The sequence below is a fragment of the Megalobrama amblycephala genome, linkage group LG17 (genome assembly GCF_018812025.1).
Source record: "Megalobrama amblycephala isolate DHTTF-2021 linkage group LG17, ASM1881202v1, whole genome shotgun sequence".
In the NCBI taxonomy this organism is placed as follows: domain Eukaryota; kingdom Metazoa; phylum Chordata; class Actinopteri; order Cypriniformes; family Xenocyprididae; genus Megalobrama; species Megalobrama amblycephala.
The window spans coordinates 38,220,086-38,244,136 of NC_063060.1; the positions used below are offsets into that span (position 1 = coordinate 38,220,086).

A 24,051-nucleotide genomic window follows, 5' to 3' on the forward strand; every position below is an offset into this window, starting at 1 on the left:
TTCTTTAAAATAAGTCAGTTAATATAAAGATCAGTTACTGAGTATACAACCAGAGGTGTAAAAAGTACTCAAAAATGTTACTCAAGTGAAAGTACAAGTACTGAGTGAAAATTTTACTCAATTAAAAGTAAAAGTATCTGGCCAGAATCATACTTGAGTAAAAGTAAAAAAGTACTACATTAAAATTGTACTTGAGTATTAAAAAAGTAAAAGTAACAGCAAGAATGAAAACTAGAGATTCTTGTTTAAAGGTGCCATCGAATGAAAAATTGAATTTATCTTGGCATAGTTAAATAACAAGAGTTCAGTACATGGAAATTACATACAGTGAGTCTCAAACTCCATTGTTTCCTCCTTCTTATATAAATCTCATTTGTTTAGCAGGGGAGCGGGAGATTTAAAGGGGACGTACGCTTAATCGGTGCATATGTAATAATGGCTCAAAATAGGCAGTTAAAAAAAATTAATTAAAAAAAATCTATGGGGTATTTTGAGCTGAAACTTCAGACACGTTCAGAGGACACCTTAGACTTATATTACATCTTTTGAAAAGGGGTTCTAGGGCACCTTTAAGCTTTTAATCTCTAAAAACATGAAGTGAATGAACCACATACAAAGTTTTATCCTCCTTTAGAACTGTTTGATTAATTGTATGATTAATGCCAGTATGCAACATGCTACTCAAAGTTGCAAAACCTCGGATTTAACTTAAGCAGAAGCTGATTTTCAATATTGTGAGTGTCAAGCCTAGCTCTTTTGGGCCTAAAAATCAATCCTGCAGTGCCTGAAACACTGGTGTCTGAAACACAGGCCAGATATCCATCCAACTCTTTGCTGGCTTCATGTGTTGTCGGTTTCAAAAAAGCGAAAAAATCTTCATCATCAGATGAACTGTTGGCCACGGGTGCTCTTGATTCTGTGGCTGATTTTTGACTTCCTCCATTTTCTTCCACTGACTGTTATAATTTCCAGGTCAACAAAGAGTATAGAACCCAAGAGGTGACACTCTGATACTTTTTAGGCAACAGTCATTAGATGGCGCTCCGGTAGCGTGGCCGCCATTATGGGGTAAAAAATACTAACTGGAGCATTGAATCCTTCACATCTTACGCAGCCAAAATCGGCGAATTTCACTGCCAAATCAGAAGCGCAATAGAACAGTTTTTTAAATTAAGTCACCAGTAAATTGTATGGCTCCCACAGTAAATGCTGTATTGTCTTATATATGCTTTATTTTACCAGTTGTGGAATCCAACCATTCATCCATCTGAGGTAACGTAGTTAGCCTACTTTATTGAGTATTTCCATTTTATGAAACTTTACACATTTATTAATAATAAATTAATAATTAATACATTTAAGATCATCATATTTACAGCGATCAGTATATTTCAGACCTAGTGGAGTATTAGTAATAATATATAGGTCTGAATTGAAATAAGCTATATTGTACGTTTTAATGGATCACGCTACAAACATCATGATCTTATAATACATGATGCATTGCTGTGTCCGTTATTGCATTATTCCCACTTTTGGACACTTTTGCTTCAATGGACATTAGACAACACTGCAAAATCAAGCTGTTATATTAATATATTTATTGTCCAACATTCTCAATTTTTCTGATGCATGTCATAATTTAATTTCATATGTCGGTATTAATTCAGTGTTTAAGTCTAATACTAATACTAGATCTTTTAAAGAATTTTAACCCAAACTGACTGAGAGCAAAAAGGTTTTGTGAAAAAGTTTTTTTTTTTTTTTTTTAAACAAAGCAGCTGATATTGCCATAGAAACTAGTGGACTGCCAAGTCGCCTTCACCCCAAAATGGCGGAAATGCAAGGCCGCTGCTGGGCGCAGGTGTTGCAATGGAACATTGTGTTGAGTGTCGCTTCTTGTTAGTGTATATTCTTTGAGGTCAAGCTGCTGTGCATTGTGGTAATTGATGCATGACGTCACTTCCAAAGGACCAATAAACATGTCTGACCAATTTCATGGAATGTGAAGATGAATCTCATTGAATAAATAACCTTTAAATTAAACTGGTCATCAGCGCAATTCAATTGGTTTGGTAATAGCAAAGGAAAATAGAATGAAGTGATCTCCAAAGTACTTTTTGACTGTAAATAAAATTGTAAGGAGTAAAAAGTACTCTTTTTTCTCAAAAAAATTTAATCAAGTAAAAGTAAAAGTATTGATTTTTAAATGTACTCAAGTAAAGTAAAAATCCCCAAAAATAATACTTAAGTACAGTAATCAAGTAAAATTACTCAAGTACTTTACACCTCTGTATACAACTGACTCCCTCACTGAACCCCAAGTCATTTTTCGGTTAGATCCGTTTTGAAATTGGAAGACGATATTGTAATGTGTGTTCACACTTGTAGTTCGGTTCTCTTGGTTCTTTTGGTCAGAACCAAAAAAATAAAATGATACATTTCGTCCTGGTTCACTTAGCGTTCACACTGTCAGTTTTTGGGATTGACAACCCCATTTACTTAAAGGTGTGAGTCTCGAAATGTCCTGTTCACACAGCAACTTACCATAGCGTCTGGGCGAGAGTCAAGCCCTTAATCTTTTACTAGTAACCATAATGACAGTGACCAACGTAATATAAATTTTTAATTAATTAATTTTAATATTAATGTCATATTATTCTGTTATAGAATGCGGTTGTCACTCCCATAAATAACCGTACTGCGTGTGAACGTAATTGTATTAAGGACTCAAATACAGGACTGACAACCGTATTCTGCTGCTGTGTGAATGTGGCCTTAGCGTTCATCACACTGTCAATTTTTCACACCAAACCTAAAGATATATAGCTTTTATGATGTATACAGTACAGTCCAAAAGTTTGGAACCACTAAGATTTTTTATGTTTTTAAAAGAAGTTTTGTCTGCTCACCAAGGCTACATTTATTTAATTAAAAATACAGTAAAAAACAGTAATATTGTGAAATATTATTACAATTTAAAATAACTGTGTACTATTTAAATATATTTGACAAAGTAATTTATTCCTGTGATGCAAAGCTGAATTTTCAGCATCGTTACTCCAGTCTTCAGTGTCACATGATCCTTCAGAAATCATTCTAATATGCTGATTTGCTGCTCAATAAACATTTATGATTATTTTCAATGTTGAAAACAGTTGTGTACTTTTTTTTTTCAGGATTCCTTGATGAATAGAAAGTTCAAAAGAACAGCATTTATCTGAAACACAAAGCTTCTGTAGCATTATACACTGCTGTTCAAAAGTTTGGGGTCAGTACGAATTTTTATTTTTATTTTTTTTGAAAAGAAATTAAAGAAATGAATACTTTTATTCAGCAAGGATGCATTAAATCAATCAAAAGTGGCAGTAAAGACATTTATAATGTTACAAAAGATTAGATTTCAGATAAACACTGTTCTTTTGAACTTTCTATTCATCAAATAATCCTGAAAAAAAATATTGTACACAAATATTTTGTACAATTGTACACATTAATGTTTCTTGAGCAGCAGATCAGCATATTAGAATGATTTCTGAAGGATCATGTGACACTGAAGACTGGAGTAACGATGCTGAAAATTCAGCTTTGCATCACAGGAATAAATTACTTTGTGAAATATATTCAAATAGAAAACAGTTATTTTAAATTGTAATAATATTTCACAATATTACTGTTTTTACTGTATTTTTAATTAAATAAATGTAGCCTTGGTGAGCAGACGAAACTTCTTTTAAAAACATAAAAAATCTTAGTGGTTCCAAACTTTTGGACTGTACTGTATTTTGTGACTGAACTTACAGAACATTTAAAAAAACAATGCTGTGTGCTGGGCTAAACGTTCTCGTTGTATGTGCGTACATGTGATGGTGTTTTTTAGCAGCTGAGAACTCACAAAGAGCTTATAAAATGTGAAAAGGAGTCAAAACAGCACCAGGAAGTCCTCTTTTACGCACAAACTGAGATCTGCTGCAGGAAGTTGCCGGTTCCGGCACCTGTACCAAACTGTAATGGGCAGCAGAGGTCCTATAATGAGAAGAACAAGGTGGTATTGAGCATTCTGTTCTTTTTTGGTTCGATTCTTGTGACGTCATGTCCTGTTTCTGGTTAGTTTAGATGTCTTTGGTCCGTGTTGCATTCCTTGTTGGTGTGCACTAGGTTCAGATGGCAGCGTTCACATATATTCCAATGAACCACCTTAACAAAGAAATCGCACCAGTTTGTTTTTATTTTATTCGAACCAAACCTACCAAGTGTGAACACCCTTACTGTTCACATGACAATGTTAGAAGACGCATTGATAATAATTTCACCATTCAAATACTATACAAAAATATTATTGATTATTGTTTGGCATAGTTGCAAGGCTGAAACATTTATATTGCACAAATACAATCAGGTTCAGGGGAGTGAATACAACCAGAAAAAAAACACCTTTATAACTTTAGAACTTAAATTGTCATATTCTATAATAAAATGTTAATTCATTAATCACTGTTAGAAGCTAAATTAAGAAGATGTGCGCTTATTGAAATGAATCACTTCTGAAATCTGATTTTGATTGAGTGATTATGATATTTAGCAACTAAAAAAAGGAGCCGTGTAGCTCAATAGTATTTTTTTTTTATTCTGGAGCCCTGAGAAATGCTGATATTTCACTTACATTCCTACACACATACAACAGTTCAAGAAGCGCGTGTTCATTAGTGAAGTAATGAGCACTGAGTTATGATGGAGTTTTAGAATTCACTCCATAAACTCCATAAAGCCAATCTTTGCCAAAGAAAAATACCTCCTTGTCACAACCGAGAGGAAATATCACAGCCATATTTCACATTTTATTAACATAATTTTAAAGTTGCCCAGGGCTAGATTTGTATTTATACTGCGTGAGCGCCCTGGTTGAATCTCAGCTGAATTAAATTCAGTGCCTCAAAGTAACTGTGACATTTTGGCTGCATAAATATTATCCTCACCCTCTTGAACACTGATTAATTACAAGGCCTCCATGAACTAAAGGCAACAGTTGCTGGTGTGTTTGCTATATTATTGGCTTTCCTTCAGTTTTTCATTTTTCACAGTCTGTGTTTGTGGTCTCTGAGAACTGCCCAATTAATGTAATGTGCTCAAGTCTTTAATGCCCACTCTATATAAAGCAGTTAAGGATTCCTTTCCATTCATATTTCCCCTGCATAACTTTGCCTGATCTTTCTGGAGGTTTTTCTTCCATGCATATTTAACTGCATGGGTCTGTGCAGTACAGAGAGAGTGAGAGAGAGAGTCGTATTTGTATGGCTTCTTTAGTGCATTGAATGCCAGTTAGTTTGTTCAAATTCAAATAGATGGAACAGAAACTTCTGCTGTTATTAAACAGAGCCTATAATCATGTCAGTCACACTGAGGTTAAACTATAGAAATTCACACTCAGATGCACAAGTTTAAAAGCAAAGTGGGGTTTAACAAGTCAAATCTCTCAAAGCTCCTCCCGTAATTCAGCAGTGTAATCTGCTGTCACATTCTGATCATGTCGTGTTACTTCTGCTTCAAAGGGCTCGGTACAACTGGTGTATTTTGTGTGTGTGTGTGATTTCTGTCATACATTGTCTTAAGAGAATATTAGACTTTGCAGAATCTCACAGTTTATTTATTTAATTATTTAAATGGAGTGTGTTCATTTAATGTTTGGAAAAAACTGGGCAAAATTAATTATAGGTTATGTCCCAAATGACGCATTATACAGTGTGCACTTATACACTATGTACTCAACCATCTAGTGTATGAATTTTATAAGGTTCTTTTGTCATTCAACATTGGAGTCCAGCTGCGACTGTTGAGTGCATGAAGTGTCCAACATTTGACAATTTGTTTTTTCGCCACTATTTATACTACAAAACATTGCATAATAGTGCACAAGCAAATCAGAACGCACCTAAACTTTAACTTAAAGTTACATCTTAAACATGTACTGCCACAAACCTGTCATGTCTATTATTCTGAGCCTTTTAAGAAAGCGAAGACATTGCTATGTCTTTGCCACTGTATAAAAAAAGGACATTTGCTAGATTGAAATGGGCTATTGTCATTTCAGTCCAGCCCCCCCAACCCCATATGACATCTTATATATAAAATGTTAAATGTTAAAACATTGTTAGAATTACGTCAGGTTACTGTGACGGGTAAGTTTAGGTATATTGTAGGGAAGGACAATAGTATATTGAGTCAACATTTATGTTTTCACACTAGAGCATTTGTTTTGGAACCTGGTACGTTTTTTTTTTTTCTCTTGGCTCGGTTCGTTTAGGCATGTGTGAACACGGCAATCGTGGTTCGTTGCAAACGGGCGGTTCGCTTGTGGTGCAATCCAACCCAATGGACCAATGAACCAAATGATATCATATCATATTCATAATGGGAAATGTCTTATATAAAATTCAGCAGTGTTTGATTCTGTGAGTGCCCACATTAGTTACTGCAGTTAAAAACCTCTTCATCTTAAATGTTGTGTAGTCGCACTTCTCTGTGCAAGAACGCTGTCCCGACGAAGCCTTGATTCCCGCTCTAGCTGCATTATAACATTCATATAGTGTTTGCATGTGTCTCGACACAGTTAGTCTATTAGACAGCTCTGGGAGATCCAGAGAGATCACGCTTGAATTAGTATGAATGTAGTACATAATTTAACAGCGGGAATGATGGCTGTTTGCGTGTGTATTAACAGTAGGTACTAAACAAGCCACAATATGCTCATGAAGTGAACTTGTTAATCATTTTAATGGATGACGCAGAGCAAACTCTGACCAATAAGGGGGCAGTTGTACACACATATGACTTGCATAAACACATTTTGGTACGCTTTGAAATATTGCCTTGTGAAAGCAAACTGAAGCAAGAAGAAAATGCAACATTGTAACAAATTAAGTCTCTGTTTCGGAACAATGCAGTTTATCTACAGGTATGAAAACGCCCTTAGTCTCATACAAAAGATTTTGTTCTTGTGGGGTCCACTAAAGTCAGAGATTCCATATTAGATTCCGTATTCCGTATCTGTTTAATGTTCTGTATAACAAAGTAATAAATACAAGTTTGCACGCACACACTGGTATTCATCGTTATGAGGACATTCCATAGGTGTAATGACTGAGCTAATGACATTTTCTATCCCTACCCTTAAACCTTCCAATCAGAAAAGTTTCTCCATTTTTACATTTTCAAATAACAAATATGATTTATAAGTTGTTTTCCTAAGTAACTTAAGTTGCTTATTGCGACACTCTCTCAAAAGAATGTATGACAGAAATCATTGAAAAAAAAAAAATAGAATTAAATTAAAATTCAATTTAGGGCTGGGCGATATATCGCATGCGATTGTCACGCGCATTTCATCAGTAAAGCCGGTTCCCCGATTACCTCTAAATCGCCATCACCTGCTTTCAAATGGAGCGGCATTTAATAGACAGAACCGTAGATCACTGACAAGCCACGCAATATCGCGTTCATATCGCAGATGAATCGCCTTCGATAATGAACGCGATATTGCGTAGCTTGTCAGTGATCTACGGCTCCATTTGAAAGCAGGTAATGGCCATTTAGCGGTAATCAGGGAACCGGCTTTACTGACGAAATGCGCGTGACAGTCGCATGCGATATATCGCCCAGCCCTAATTAAATTAAACAAATTAACTGAATAACAAAATAATAATTTAATTCCTCACTTTTGTATAATTTTCTATGTAATTCCCAGGCACTCTGTAAACTCTCATGGCTGGTGCTTGTTTTTCACACTGAGAGTTTGCCAATTAGTGTCAGTGGTATGAACTGGTGTCAACGAGCGTTCAAGCAGAAGTGTTTTTATTGTGCAGTTGGGAAATAACCAAGTGGGTGGCGGATGTTACGCATAGTGGAACAGTTCTAGCTGTAAGCTTACTAGTGTGGGTGGGATTGAGGTCCAAATGTGGGTTATGACCAGTTGTTTAAATCACTTGATTAGGACGAGTGTGAGTTCAAGGCAGTAGTCATCATTAAGGGATGTTAACATTGACTTCTTTGCCACAAAGATGATTGTAGTAGTTTTGAAATGTAAGCACAGCAGCCAGTGTTTGCGGGGTGTTGAAGATATCTGAGAGGACATCAAAGAGCTTACTAAGGTATTCTCTCAGCACCCTGCCAGGGATTCCATCTGGGCCAATACATTTTCATAGGTTGACTTTTTGCATTGTCTGCTAATCTCAGCCACAGACAGCACCTGATCATCATTTGGAGAAGTTGTATTCTTGGCTGCAGTGTTGTTGGCAAAGAAGTGGTTTTACATCAGGTTGGGGGAGCTCAAGGTTTGAGCATAATTCAGGATTGGAAATGTGGCTTCCTTTTCAGTTTGAGCAGAGATGGGCACTCAAGTTAGAGACTCGGACTCGAGTCGCACTCGAGTCGCATTTTAACAGACTTCAGACTCGGACTCGGACTCGACCTGAAATGACTTCAGACTTGACTCGGCACAAAAGGCTCGGAATATTTTAAAAACGACTCAAGTCTTTTTCCCTTAACTACAGATATAATAAATAAGGAATTTGTGTTGTGTTTAAATGGTTTTATAATATCTGCGTCACATATATTTCCTTACGTGTCGTGGTAGATTGGACTCTTGTCATAGAATTTGATTACGTATGTCCGTGCGCATAAACTCCGAAATGTCATAATAAGAGTCCCATGCAACATGACGGGAGCAACCGTGCCATATGTTCTTTCGTTTGGGTTTATTATCATGTCAGATCGGCTAGACGCACAGAATGTGGGAAAACAATTAAAGACACCGGAACAACATCATCAAATTATATGAGACATCGCATCCACAAAGGTTAGTCACATTAACTCACACAGCTAGCTATTATACTGTGGTGTAGCTGCATGGCTCTTTTGAATTGCCAGCCTGTTAAAATGTGAAAAAAAAAAAAATCTAGACTTTAAATCTAGCACTACGTTTTATCAATCTTTGTATTATTTGCAGATTTTCTATTTCTTAATGTGTGTCCATAAGAGAGAAATAGAAAGAGATGTTAATCCATTTATTACTTAAAGCTCATATTTTAACGTATCACAATCAGCATGTGTAGAGTTTTCTATTGACATTCTTAAACATTCCGAGGTTTGATATTTTCTAATAATGACTGTCGTCAATAACAACGAAGCGGTATAACAAACTGCTGTATAACAAACCGTGACTCACTGGCGCCATCTTGTGTCCGTTTAGCGACTGTATTGAAAATAACTACCCGTGTTGCCAGGACGACTGTTTTGTACATTGTAATGGATTATAAAGTAACAAACTGGATGTACATTATCCCTTACATCATAGGACCTTAATTCAAAATAAAACAGATTATAGAAAGATCATATAATTTTGTTTATATAATACATCTAGGATAAAATATAGGATTTGATTGAGATTTTTTTTTTTTTTTTTTTAATGACTCGAGACTCGACTCGGACTCGTGACAAAAGACTCCAGACTTGACTCAGACATGACTCGGACTCCAGCTTAAAGACTTCAGACTTGACTCGGACTCCAGATAAAAGACTCGTGAACATCTCTGAGTTTGAGAGCTGAAGTTTGAAATGGCCACACCCCATATAGGAAGTTCAATTTTTTTTCATCCTGGTCCACAAAAGAAAATCGATCAATCAATCAATTAATCAATCAATTAATCAATCATTCAATCAATCAATCAATCAATCAATCAATCAAAGTTACATTTAATTAAAATTGAATTGAGTGTTCTGTTTGCTACCTCTATTCAATTTCAGGAACTGAGCTGGAATTCATTCTAAATTCTAAAAATTGGACAACCCTGGAGGGTTAACAGCTGTTAGGAATTATTGAAAAGTGGGGAACACATTACATAGCTTGTCAGCCTGGCTCATGAATATTAATCAGGTAACACGGCAGGTAATTTGGTGACAGCTATATTAAGATTATCACTTAGCGTTTGATGTTCGTTCAGTTTACCATTGGCGCAAGCTCTGTTTTAAAGCTCTCCTTTTAGTTGTCTCACTAATCTGATGTACCCAATTCAGATCATGAAAACACACTGCTAATGAGCTAATGTGTTAATTCTGGTGTGTTAGATAAGGGAAACATCCAAATTCTGCTTTGCTGGAGGGTCTAACACTGCTTTCGCCTCTGCCATATGTACTGGCAGTTAGTAAGCTTGGAGTAAGCTTATATGTGTATGCAGCTTCTGATCTGTTTAAGTCAAAAGTATCCTTATAGTCAGTTGTTGATTGTTCTCTGAAACTGAACTGGTCATCAAATATAACCCCAAGATTCCTTGCTGAACTAGCTGTCATGAGATCTAACAAACAGTTCATCAGTAGATCTGTGTGGTGAATCATTCAACAATACAGTCTCTGTCAATAACACTACATCATTTTTGTACAGTGTTTTAACTATATACTCATAACCCAGAAAAGGTGTTTCTTTTTTGTTGTTGCTGATTCTATCACTTTAAGGTGTGAAAGCGTTAAAAGAGAGCTCTGTCGAGGAAAGGACATGTTCATTTGGAGCAAGGTTACAAAGGTGACCAGTGAGCACACTTTCTCTCAAGCTTGGAAATAAAGACTGTGCTCACTGATACAGATTCGTACACAAGGTCAGCAGCATCCAGTGATGACAAAGAGGCCTGGGAAATAAATATATACAGTCCAGCCATCACTATATCACATTACTGTAGCAGGACCCATTGTTTTTTCCCTGAGTGCATGTCCTAGCCCATTATCTGAATTCCAACTAAGGCACTCGCTTCCAGAATCCTTTACCAAGGTAGAGGGTTGTGCAAAATTTAGAATTGCAGTACTGGCTTCCCAAGCACTTTCAGTTCTTGGAATATAAAGTGAATTGACTACACAGCACTATGTGTAGACTTCTTTCATCCATCCATCCATCCGTCGGTCCATCCATCCATCCATCCAACCATCCAACCATCCAACCATCCAACCAACCAACCAACCAATTTACACTTTTAGATAGCTGCTATCAAATTTTGTTTTATTTGCATGTTTCCAGTATCACTAGTCATCTATTTGTCACAACTTAGTCCACAAAGGATGACGAAGTATATCCATTAAAATAGTAAAGTAACTTTAATTAAACAACACAAAAGAGAGTTTCAAAGTAACAGTGTACTCAAACAGATGATGAATGGGAACACAGGCTGTGTCCGAAATCGGCACCTATACCCTTAAATAGGGCACTATTTGAGGGGAAATCCATTTGTAGTGGTGTCCGAAACCATATTGGATGTTATCGGTTGCACTCATTCAATCCCACAATGCACCACAATAACGAGTGTACAACTGATGTACGCTCGTGAGAGTTGCGTGTTGAACTTGAATGAATTCCCGTGTCACGCCTGAAGATGGCGCCGCAGCTGAATCATCCATCCATACCTTTTTCCAAAACCGCTGATCCAATGTGGCTACAGAATAATATCCATACAGGTATAAATTCCTTTTTAATTGATTATTAAATTGTTTAATTATGGTTTATGCATGCTAGTTTCCATGACAGAGTTCAAGATAACTCTTTTCATCTTAATACTGGGGCTGCCAGTTTGCTAAAATGTTAAACAGCAAGCACAAACTATGCAAAAGCGGCAACCCTTCCAGTGCACTCAGTGTCCGAATTCACTCACTCGTTTTCATTCACTCCTTCAGTGGACTATATTAGTGGAGTAATGTAGGGAATAGTGAATAAGGGTATATGGGTGATTTTGAACACAGCAATAGTCAAAAAGAAACAGGAAAGGCTTTTTAAATGTTTTTACTTTGAACACTTTCAAACAAGATTTTGTCAAGCCAACATTCAAAGTTTGTCTTGAAAATTAGTTATAGTATGAAAAAAGTATTTGAATTAGAATTCTATTTAATTCTATTTAAAATGTAAACTGCATTTCTGCATTCTGTTTGCTATTTAAAAGTTAGTCTCAATTCAAATTGTTGCACACAACCTTTCCAAGCAAAAAGAAAAAAATCATAAAGAAAATGTTCAATCAGGATAAGCTTGCCTATAATGGGATAAATCTAGATCTACCAGAATGAGTTTTGTTGACCAATTTGTTGACTGTGACAACAGCTGACACTATAACAGGTTTTTTTCTTTTTGTATGAAAAGAAGGCTTTTAAAAAGTTTTAAGAAGAATTTCTCTTTGTTGAGCAAAAGGCTTTCATCTGAAAGAGTGTAACACTGTCTTTTTGAGGTACTCATGGGATTCATGCTGTCTGAGGAGTGTAGCAGATGCCTCACCTCCGATTTTCAAAGGAGAAATGATGCATGTCTCACCCATGATGGAGTACCTTGGGATTATCCTATCAAACATGAATTTGTCATTTTTGTCAAATCCTCTTTGAACAGACAAGTTTTTTTTTAAATAAAACTCAGAGTGCAAATTCTCAGTTTGGTCTTCTGAGATGCAAGAATTATAAAAGCACCTTCTACTGCTCAGCCATCACTAATCAGCAACGCACACTATAGGGATTCAAGGGACTGTGGGTCAGTGTGTCCGCAAACACATTTGTATAAAATCCTCTTCTTCTTATCTATAGCCGAGTTTTCAGCTTTGCAATAAATCACAGTTCTTCTTAAGCGAATCAACACAACATCCTTCTCTCTCCAAAAAATAAGTAAATAAAAACTTCGAAGCTTACTTTGGTGAAGTGGGGATTTAATTTCTAAAGATTGGTTTAGCAGAGAACTCATAACATTAATATGGATCAAAGACCAAAGCTTTGTTTTTCAAATTGACTGAGATTAATGAAGGATGCAGATTTTCTCATTAATTATTTGCGGAAGAGTGGTTTTACTTATTAAATATGTGTTACTGTCAAATTATGGTTTGGGAATTCAGCCATGTTATTGCTGATAGGACTGTAACTGTGTTTGGAAGCTGCAAGTAACTAAACCTTTCTGAAGGGGATGCAACTATACAGAAAGTACGTTTTGAATCGCAGAGGATAAGGAACAAACAAAGGCTAAAGATAAGCAAAAACACAGGGGAGGCATCAGGCAAGTAATGGCAGAAAGAGACGGTTTGCCCTCCTGTTGTTCATCCTTTGTTGAAACCATTGTTTGATATGAAATATGAAATAAAGAAACACTTGAGCTTTACTGATGGGGCTGTGGGTGTACAAAAGACAAAAAAGGTTGGGAAACACTATTTCTAGCTAGGTTAAATGGCAATTGAAAACTTTGTTGCAGAAACTTTCCAATTCATCGCCATATACAACAGGGCTTGCCATTAATTATACATATGGATATTTAAAAGAAACTTATATATCAAGCACAATTGTCAGAAGGAGATCTAGAGGACAAAGGCATTCAATAAATGATTAAATGAAGTATAATTACTGGAGAAAACAGAGTGCCATTTCAGACTCTGCTTACATGACCTTTAAACAGCTCTTCAAACAGCTGACATTTCCTGCTTTCCTTTTTAAATAGTCCACATAGAAAATAGATATAGATATATATATATATATATATATAGAGAGAGAGAGAGAGAGAGAGAGAGAGAGTGCATTTTTGTTTACATTACCACTTGAGTGGATCATCAGTATCTCACAAAGAAAAAGGCCATACAGACCTATTCAAAATCCCAGGACCCCCAAGCTTTTGGGTCCTTGAGCTGTAGAGGGGCAGACGGTGGCGGAGAGCTTGACGAATGGGGTAGGAGTGCCCCGATCAATACTAACCTGAACTGCCCACACAGAAGAGAAAGAAGAGAGAGAGAGAAGAATTGAGACGGATGGTAAATATGAGCTTAACAGATGGAAGCATCTGCGTTTGTTTGAATGAGCTGCTCTTGAGAGTCTTACAACATGGTATATGCCTGTGTCGTAATGACACATTAAATCTGTGGGAAGACAATGTCTGCTGTCAGCCTCTTTCGAGGCAAAAAGTAGATATTGTGACTCATTAAAATCCCATCAGCCTAAATCACAGTATACACTTTTCTAGAAATGCTATTTGCTGCTATTATGCCGTGTATGGAGTTATTATCTGAACTATTAAGATGACTAATTGGTTATCTTTTTAAAGTTCATCACACAGATTACTGTAAGTACATGGATATAAAACCTATGCATGGCTATGATAATAAACCGGGGCCTTGAAATGAAGTTAAAAGGTTTTGTTCACACAGTCTAGAATGTATACAGTATTTTATTAATTCATTGGTTTGTAGGTTGTTATATTAAGATTAACATTTATATTGAATATATCTAAGGAAATTGGAGCTAATTCACAAGGACTGTATTTTAGTATCTGTAAGGTTTTGAGTCCAAACAAATTTGTTTTCTCTAGTATTGCATTTTTATTTTAGTTTCAAACACCTGTTTGCATTTTTATTAGGGCAAGTTGTCAGTATTTTTTATACACAAATTGTGTATTTTAAATATTATATATTAGGGGTGTAACGGTACACAGAAGTCATGGTTTGGTACGTACCTCAGTTTTGGGGTCACGGTTCGGTACAATTTTAGTACAGTAGGAAAAATGTTCACACTTTAGTTGAGGGTCCCATTCTCACTTGTAACTATGACTTTTGCCTCAAACCCCTAATTACTGCTAATTAATAGCTTATTAATAGTTTACTATTAAGGTAGTTTAGGTATTGGGTTGGATTATGGGATGTAGAATATATGGTCATGCAGAATTAGGCATTTATTATAAGTACTAACTAGGGATGTGTCACGATTTTCGAATATTCGATTAGTTGATTTAATTATAGAATAACGAATAGGTTGTGCGATTGTCGTCTTAAAAAAATCCTCATGTTTTCAATGGTGACAAGTTCATGTAACCAGAGGGTTGCGCGCGCGCTGCCAATAACGCACCTAAAAAGCTGTCAATCAACTCTTAGACAACAGCAGAACATAGACAAGCGTGGCGGTGGCATATAACAGAGACGTTAAAATCAATGTTCACACGACACACGTGCTGTTATTCAGGCTGTTCACAATGATAGAACGCATTTGGGCAGCCTAAAATCAATATGGCTTGAGGAATGCTTGCTGCGTTAGTCGGTGTTGCCTGTGTTCAGGAAAAAACATCGGTATCATCGCTTGTCACCACTCTCGAATTGGCGCTAATTTGAAAGTGAAAGTAAAATCCCCCCGGTCATTCATGGTGCGTGTCCACTATAAGGTGCCGGACTGGACAAAAGCAAGGCGAACGCTGCGAGCGAGCGAGCGACACTGATAGTCCACTGGCGGAGAGCGAGCGTTTTCAGTTTATTCCTACGGAAGCTCAACGTAGGAATTAATTGAAAACGCTCGCTATGCTTCGCACCGTTATGAATGGCCATGCGGATTTTACTTTCACTTATATTAACGAACATATTAATATGTTTTAGCACATTACAATCATTATATAGCTTGAGTTAAGACAGCATATTCTTCAATGAATTAAACAGTTTATCAATATCATACAGATTGAAAGCGTGAATGGTTTCTCTCCCTCTCTCTGTTTGTGTGGGGGAGGGGTGCGATTTTCGAATAATAATCGAATAATTCCCAGCGATTTTCGAATATTATTTTTGCTTGAAATGCCCATCCCTAGTACTAACAAATATACTAGTATGCTAATAAGCAACTAGTTAATAGTAGGAATTAGACCCTAAACTAAATTGTTACCAGACAAAGGCACAAATCCACAAATCCACCATGCTAGGTTTCTTTTCTTTTCTTTTATTTTTTTGCAGGGCTGATAAAAAACAATAGGTATTTGATCACAATCCGCTACAAAACTGAAAATCATCTTGTGTTATAAAAGTACAATATAAATAGAATAATGAAAAATAAAACTTGTGCATTAGGAGTGTAACAATTTGCTCCACTTAATTTATATTTAAACATTCAAAGCGTAAGCCCTGCTCTGTTTCACACACAGTTGAGTGCGCGAAATGTTTTTTCCTTTGTCCTTAAGCACAGAATGACGCATTTGACGTGCGCACTACCTAGTGGACTTTGTTTTCAAGCGCTCAAGTCATTTGTGTATGCGCTGTTCTTCTTCTACTCTTTCTTTCCTGTTGTGGCGGTTAGCAAACAGCGCTGTATAACCGTGCACGCCCCCCTTCTGGATTGGAGCATGGATCACCAGTGACTGACTGTATTCATCGTCTGTTTGCATGCATCGAACCATGATGTCCGTACCGTACGGTTCAGGACGAATACATGTACTTTTTTTTTTTTTTTTTTTTTTCTGTTTAGAAACAGACAACAGACAACGTATCTCATATGGTGTGACAAAAGGTCAACATGGGTTAAATTGTTTTTTTGTTTGTTTGTTTGTTTGTTTTGTTGAATGATAATTGAATTATAAAAATGTTCATTAGCTTTTTTTGATTTTACAGTATGTGTCTATAAATTGACATACCCTGATAAATATTCAGTGGAGTAAAAAATGTGACAACTATCCCTGATCTCCCTTTATATTTAATTATTTCTTTATTTATTTGATACCAGTTTTTATAATCTAATCTAAATTTAAGTTACAAAATATTGTCATTTGCTGATAGAAACCGACAAACACTTAACTGACAATATATCCGCACATTCAGTGCATGACATCTGTGCCACATCTGTGCCTACACTATTCTATTCTCCTGGCAAGGACGATGATGATATGGAAATATCAGGAGGGATAAGTCCTGCAGTTTTATGTCATTCCATTTGCACCTAAATCCTGCATTTAAAGGTCACATCAATAAGTCTTTCTTTCAACCACATGCACCATTAATCATTCAAACTCACGTCTGTCATCACAGAGGACTAATGTGCTGTCTATAGATCTGTTCTGCCTTGAGGGTCAAAAAGGTTTAAAAAGTGTCATTGATTCCTCTGCTTTCACACCAAAGTTCAGGGAATATATGACATCCTGTCTCAGTCCGCATTTTATCTATTTAAAAATTAAGCCAACAAATAATTTAAACACATTTAAGTGTAATAAAATTATTTATGATTAAGTGGAAACAGTACCAGACAATCATCTGAGAAATATAAGCATGGTTATCACAGCATTGCGAGTGTGATATTGTCGATCAAGTGATAACTTTATCCTGTTTAATTATCACTTTACTTTGTTTTTGTTCTACCAACACAAACAGTTAATAAAAAGCCACAACAGAATCATTCAACACGCAATAGTTGTGTTTCATGCATTTTTAACTAATTGGTCGAATAAATAATTCAATGACTCATATATAAAAGACACACTTGTTTAGTTCCTGAATGAATCAGCTTGTTTGAACAAATAGGTTAAATGAATGACTCAATGACTCACTCATAAAGACAGTGACTTTTTGCTACCTATTTGTGTAACTATGCAACCTGCACTCCTAAAAATAAAGGTTCCCCAAAGAACCTTTCAGTGAACAGTTCTTAAAATAACTACTTTTTTCTTATTGTGAAAAAGATTTTAATAATCTATAAAGAACATTTTGTGCAATGGAAGGTTTTCATGGATGTTATTTTCTTCATGGAACCACCGATGCCAACAGTCGGTGAAAACTCTTCACCACTAATGGATTGCACAAACGCTTAATAAAAACAGTATCTAATATCATCTTTGTCTGTATGAAAAATTAATTATTCATAATGTCAGTTATTCAATACATGAAAAAAATCGCAAACTTGGGCTAATGAGTAGATTGCATAGGCCATCGAGAGATTTATTGTAATAAGCATTTCCTATAAATCATCAGCATCATATTCATATGACAGTTGCTAAGGTTCTCCTGAGTTGTAGACCATCGCCAAACAAACTAACGGGGCCACATAATTCTGCATATATTATCCAGATTGTTGTTTTTATCTCTTTTGTAATGCTTACTTTAAATGTATTTTGCAGTAATGCATGGTGTTGTTTACCAATAATATATTCTGTAGAAAAGAGAAGCCTTTTTGAGAAACTGTTAAATGAAGGATGGTTTTGCACTCTAGTTATGAAATGAAAGACGTTGCTTATTAGGTACAGAAGAACCACTGGTAATTTCTCCCTCAAAAGAAACATTTATAAGGGGAACAAAAATAGTGCATAATTATGTGTTTTTCAGCAAACTATAGAGACTTTGTCTAACTGAAAGCCTTTCCTAAGACTGCTAGCACAGGAAGGATTTGCACTAGATGTAACGCCTTTCTATTCTATTCATTTCTGTTTCTAACATGCTTACATTTGCATAACCAGTGTCCAAGTGTTGTTATGCTTTTATGACCCTTTTAACCAAAGAACCAGCCTCTTCAAAGCAAACGACATAGAGCATCAAATGGTGGTTTGGGGGCGTCTGGCAGAGCTTAATGTTTATTTTCAACTGTTCAGATATTTGTGTTACAGTACGGTTCTCACTGTGCTTGTTATGAATTATGAAAATGACTGAAATATTATGCAACTCGCTTTTAAAAGGTTGAGTTTCCACCTTTGACAATTTGAGAAAAAGGTTAAATCATTACATTGGATGGCTTGATGAAAATAATTATGATGCTATTTTTTTTCTTCTTATTTCAGAAGACCACTGGGGACTTTGCAGAGCATCAGAGGGTAAGTGTGAAGAGAAAGATGTTCAGTGCTTTTTAATGAATGCAAAATGAAATCCATTTATCCAATTTGATATATGCTTTGCCTTTAATAGCTCATTTTCTAACAAAAAGTACAAAACCAAATCTGTTAGAGAATGCATCACATGTTGTTGTTGTTTTTTTTTTTTACTTAGTTTTTCTTACTACATATATTAAGAAAGAATTGATAAAAAAAACCAAATGCAAGTTGATGGTGGTGGAAAAAAGCAAAGAATTTGAAGGTTCAATGCAATAGGCAGCACTTTCTTGTCAGTGTAACAAAAGCATCAGGTCAGTGTTGAAAGGTCAGTGAGGAGAATCTTTATCACTATCAATCCTTCATTGCAAAGAAGTGTTTTTGTCTGGTCCTCCGACAAAAACAATGTTGATGCAAATAGCAGCATACAATGTAACAAAACAGAATCCCAATCTGTTTAATGGCTGATTTTGCTGTTTAATGGCTGATCTCTAAGTAGCTGTCCAGGGTGCTAAATCAATGCAAAGACATCGCTCAATGCTGAAGCTCACCTCCCTTCTTTCCTAACAATCATTTTAGTTGCCTCTGTACAGGCACGTGCACAGGTAGGGCTCAACCTGTGCAGAGCACATGCCCTTTTTGTCCTTACACTCCGAAGTGCCCTTTTTTTTGGAGGTGTTTTATTTTATTTATTTTCTTGAATAAATCAATGAATTTTCTTGAAAAAAATCAATACATTTACAAATATATTTAGCCTAATAAAGGTATTAAAGAGCTTGTGACAGAATCTTTTTGGATCCGCTCAAACTGTCAGTCAAACCTCTTAACTCCGCCCCCTGAGTGCAGCGAACTGAAGTTCCACAGCAGAGCAGCTGAACGTCTTGCTACAGTAAATAAATATCTTGTTGTTTGAATAAGTAGGCTACAACGTTGTCTTTATGAAAGAAACATTAGTATGTCTATAAAGTTTCATATTTTATGCATTTGAGGCCTGAGACCGGCAGCGAAGAGACAGGGAGGGGGCTAGCATTTGCCTTCTAAGTCATAGCCAATACCAATAGCCTACAATAGCCTTAAATAGCCTGTGCATACAGTACAGTAGTATTACATCTTTTATAAATTGAGATTGTGGCCAAACGTATTTTACAACAGGAAAAATTGAGCGCTCATAACCTATTGATGACGACGTAACACGTAGCCTAATGTGATGCCATCGTTTTAATGACGGACAAATGGCACATTTGCACATATTCGCTGGTCAAAAACCCGGCGTAACTGCATTTGAATTTGACAAAAAAGCGACTGAGTGATCCCCGTCGTCAGCTAGGTAAAATATATTTCTAAGGAATTTCTTCTTTGATTTATGATGGCTATCTGCATACACTTAATTCATTAACATTTAATCGTATTATATATGGTCACACAGTATGGTTAATGTTTACGATGTTAATATGTATTTGCTCGCTAGATAATGTTTTTAATCTAGTATTGTATACTCCCCGCTCTTCACATGTATAAACATAGTAAAACATGGTTTTACTACAGTAATGTTGTAGGAACTAAAAAACATTACAGAATCATCAGGTCATTGTGCTTCTTTATATTTTATAATGCAGAATGCATTGTGTGTGTATTAATGTGTTGAGAGGGACATCCCTGGATCACAGTGAAGTCAAACATCTTCAAACACATGGCTCACAGAAGATTGCTGTTGTAATTATTTTTAAAGAAGCCCTGAAACCCCGTATATATGTGTATATATATATATCGTGCCCTTTTTTTTCAGTTTCAGCACATGCCCCTCAAAAGGTCTGTGCACGGCCCTGCCTCTGTATATAAGAGATGTACATAAAGACAATCAGGTGGAAAAATACCCCTATTGTCTGGCCACTCCCCATGCCAGTCACACTTAAAGGAACACCTCTCACAAAACAAGCGTCATAAGTGGCCCACGCTAGAGAAAACAATTGCAGCCTGTATGTGATTACAAATAGAGAGGAAGTGTAAAAACACCGCACTGTGCATGAAATCAATAGAGTCCACTGCTTTTTCTAAGTCCTGCTAATGCACTCAGCCTCATAAAGGATCTTTATTAGACCCAGACTGGGGCACTTTGTCAGGTCTTGATAATGTCTCAGAGACTGCTGGTAAAGAGCAGGGCCCAGATGAAGAGTGAAACGGAAAAATTAGTGGCTGTCCCCGAAAGCAAATTATAGAAGATGGATATTTCACATAGGCTAGTTTCACACAAAGTACACTACTGTTTATAAGATTTCTTGATGTCAAGTCAAGTCAAGTCACCCTTATTTATATAGCGCTTTTTACAATGCAGATTGTGTCAAAGCAGCTTTACATTGATAATTGGTATATAATTTTCCTTTTAAAGAATAGTGTCAATGCAGGCAGATCAAAAGCACTGTTGAATAAATGTCAAGAATACTACTGAATATCAAATGTCAAGTCAAATGAAATTAAATTAGGGCTGCACGATTAATCGTATTTTAATCACGATAACGATATCTGCTTCTCCCGATTGATTTTAAATAATCGTCACGATATTGGCCCACTCTATGAAAATGAACATAATTTGGAAATATTGGAAGTAATATTAGGAGTTTCGCTGTTTTATCTTTTGAAGTTCCTAAAGGTTTTACCAGTTTTCATAATGTTGATCAGCTAGAAATGATTGTTCTTTGCTTTACAAATTTGCCGGGCAATTTGAATCTGGTTTGTCTTATTGCAAACGAATTTTGTTGCTTTAAAATCTAATGTGAATACATATTACAAAGTGCTCACCAAAACCATGTTTTGTATTGATTTACAATCTAACGAAGTTATCATAGTTGGTTAAATTAAGTCGTTGTGCCACCTACAGGCCTTTTGGGTGAATTGTAGGTTGGTAAAGAACTTGCAAAATAGCCATAATTACATTACTCTTTTTGATAGAATAAACGTAATTAATAATCGTGATTATAATTTTGTAAAGTTGCTTGTTCGGTAAAAACTGTAATACTGCAAAATAGGGGTGTGACGAGACAGGTAGCTCACAAGACGAGACGAGACACGAGATTGAGTTCACGAGAAAGAGACGAGAAGTTTTTTACACAATATTTTTTAAGAAATCCTCAATGACTTGAAAAATAGTCTGCAGGTGTATCTGAAAAGTTTTAACTAATCATCTGGTCATGAATGTCATTTCAGTTCTGCTTTCTGAGTATGAATTATCATATGCAGTAAAAGACAATACTTGAGCACTGTAAAAGGTTTTGCCACAAACACAACTGACTGGCTCCTCTCCTGTATGACTTCACGTACAAGTCTCTTCAGACCTTGCATGGATTATGAGCTTCTACAACTTTTGACCTTCTAACTGAACTCCACACATTGATCACAGAAATAAAAACAGTATAAATAAAAATGAATAACACTGTTTTTTCTAAGTGCAACCTTAAGTCATCAAATAGAGACCAAATTTTTCTTTAAACATGATACAGATCTAAGAGATGGTTACAACTACCCAGCCCAGCCTAAGATAGCTTTCATAATGCATATTTTTCATTATTCTTTGATTAATAGAAAACTGAAAAGAACAGCATTTATTTGAAATAGTAACACTTTAAATGACTTTACTCTCAATTTTGATCACTTTTAATGCATTCTTGCTTAAAGTATTTATTTCTTTAAAAAACTTTTGAATGTTATTGTTTACATGCATTTAAAAATTAGTTTTCAGTTAGATGAATCAATAATTTTAATTAAAATAATCTTATTAAGATATCGTATAAATGCTTAGTAAAAAAGACTAAGTTGTGACGCATAACACACTGTATTAAACACTAAGGACAGGCTGTATTCTGCTTCTTTGTGAACATGGCCACACACACAGCTAGACCTTCTCCATCTATGATGAAAATGGATGGATTCAGGGTCCTGAGTTCAATCCACAGAAAGGCTTTTGTAGTTAAAAGGCCAGACCATTATAGTACAGCATGGCCTTTTCAAAAGCATTTGGCAGAAAGTGGATTAAGTTATTGATTTGTGGAAAATGTCACAGCATAAATATTTGCGTTTTAATGCAGTACAGTGCAATCAGTGTTGACTTTTCTCAATGAGTTTTTCATTTCAGCACTACAGCTGGAGCGAGCGGAAAATGTTGCCACAATTCATGCGCTCCTCAAATAAGGGCTTATGTGTTTAGCATAGCTGAATGATTAGCATGCAAAACGAAATGAATTGCTTTCATTGATTGAGTTTCACACTGTCATTAACAGCAATGAAGACAGACAAGAGGCCATGGATGACTTGGCTCATTGTGGCGGAAAGCCTTGACGTTAAAACATATATCTCGTGGGATCTCACTTAACCTTTTTGTTTCGCAGTTTAAACGTGATAAATGACTGCATTAAATGAAAGTGAAACATTTTATTATCCTTGACAGTTGTGTGGAGTACCTTGGGTTTCAGGCCTTTTCTTTTACGTGTAGTGGAATTTGACTGAGTTCATTGTCACTTACTGGTATTATGTGTTGTAGAATGTTTTATTTATTAATTAATAGCATTAATTGCCATCTCTGAAACTTTCTTTGGCTCAAACTTTAAAACTAGGTCATTTTTGGAGAATGATTGAGGTAGTCCCTTTGCTTATATAGTTTTTCCCCTTAGGGTCAGTCCTAAGAGATCCTTTGTAGGAAGTTTGGAGGCCATTATGTCACCGGGACAAAAGGGGAAAGATGCCATTTTAATTAAAGTTGACAGATTTACCATCCACATAGGGTTTAAAACATCACCCGTCTGTGCAGATCGAGGCCGAAGTACCGGCGATAAAAATGATTTATGCTAGCCAGGGCAGCGGAGAGATTTCTCTAAGGGATTGGTGGAGGAATTAGCACAGGCATTGGAAGGCTGTACTGTAATGAGGAGGAATGACATTAGATTCATACCCTTAAAAAACCAATGGTGCAGCCAGGCCAAACAATCAGTTACTGCCTCAACATGGGCCCAAGCCCTGCCTTGAAACTTATGTTTAACCTGGGATTAGAAGACCAAAGATGGTAGATCAGGAAAAATAAAAATTGGCTGTGTAATTAGTTTCAAACTCAAATTAATTGCATATATCAGTGCTGTAATAACTAAATCTAAAACTATTAAACATTTAGTTGTTGGTAATTGAAATAAAGTAAATATTAGATGAAAAACTTTAAACTTAAAAATCTTAAACAAAAATTACAAATGTTTATTTGGCAACTAATAGAAATAAGTGTAAATACTAAAACTCTAATAAAAATAAATCTAAATAGAAAAAAAAAAACTAATAAAACGCAGATACACACACACTCGTTGGATTTACTTAACTTTTTTATGTCAACAGGTTCCACGTAACTTGGTTATGTTGCATTTAATTAACATTATTTATTTCAGTTAACTTAAATTTATTACGTAAGGTTAGCTCAATGCCATTTAGTTGAATCAGGTTAA

General features: G+C 35.8%; 1 protein-coding gene across 3 annotated transcripts in view; it reads left to right on the plus strand.

The window, feature by feature from the left end:
- The window catches only part of tnr (tenascin R (restrictin, janusin)), a 248,174-nt gene that overhangs the window by 95,508 nt on the left and 128,615 nt on the right, over window positions 1-24,051 (plus strand). For all 3 annotated transcript variants that reach the window (XM_048163014.1, XM_048163016.1, XM_048163015.1), the window contains one exon: window positions 18,551-18,583. The gene's annotated coding sequence lies outside the window, so the exon portion shown is untranslated. The remainder of the gene's footprint in view (window positions 1-18,550; window positions 18,584-24,051) is intronic.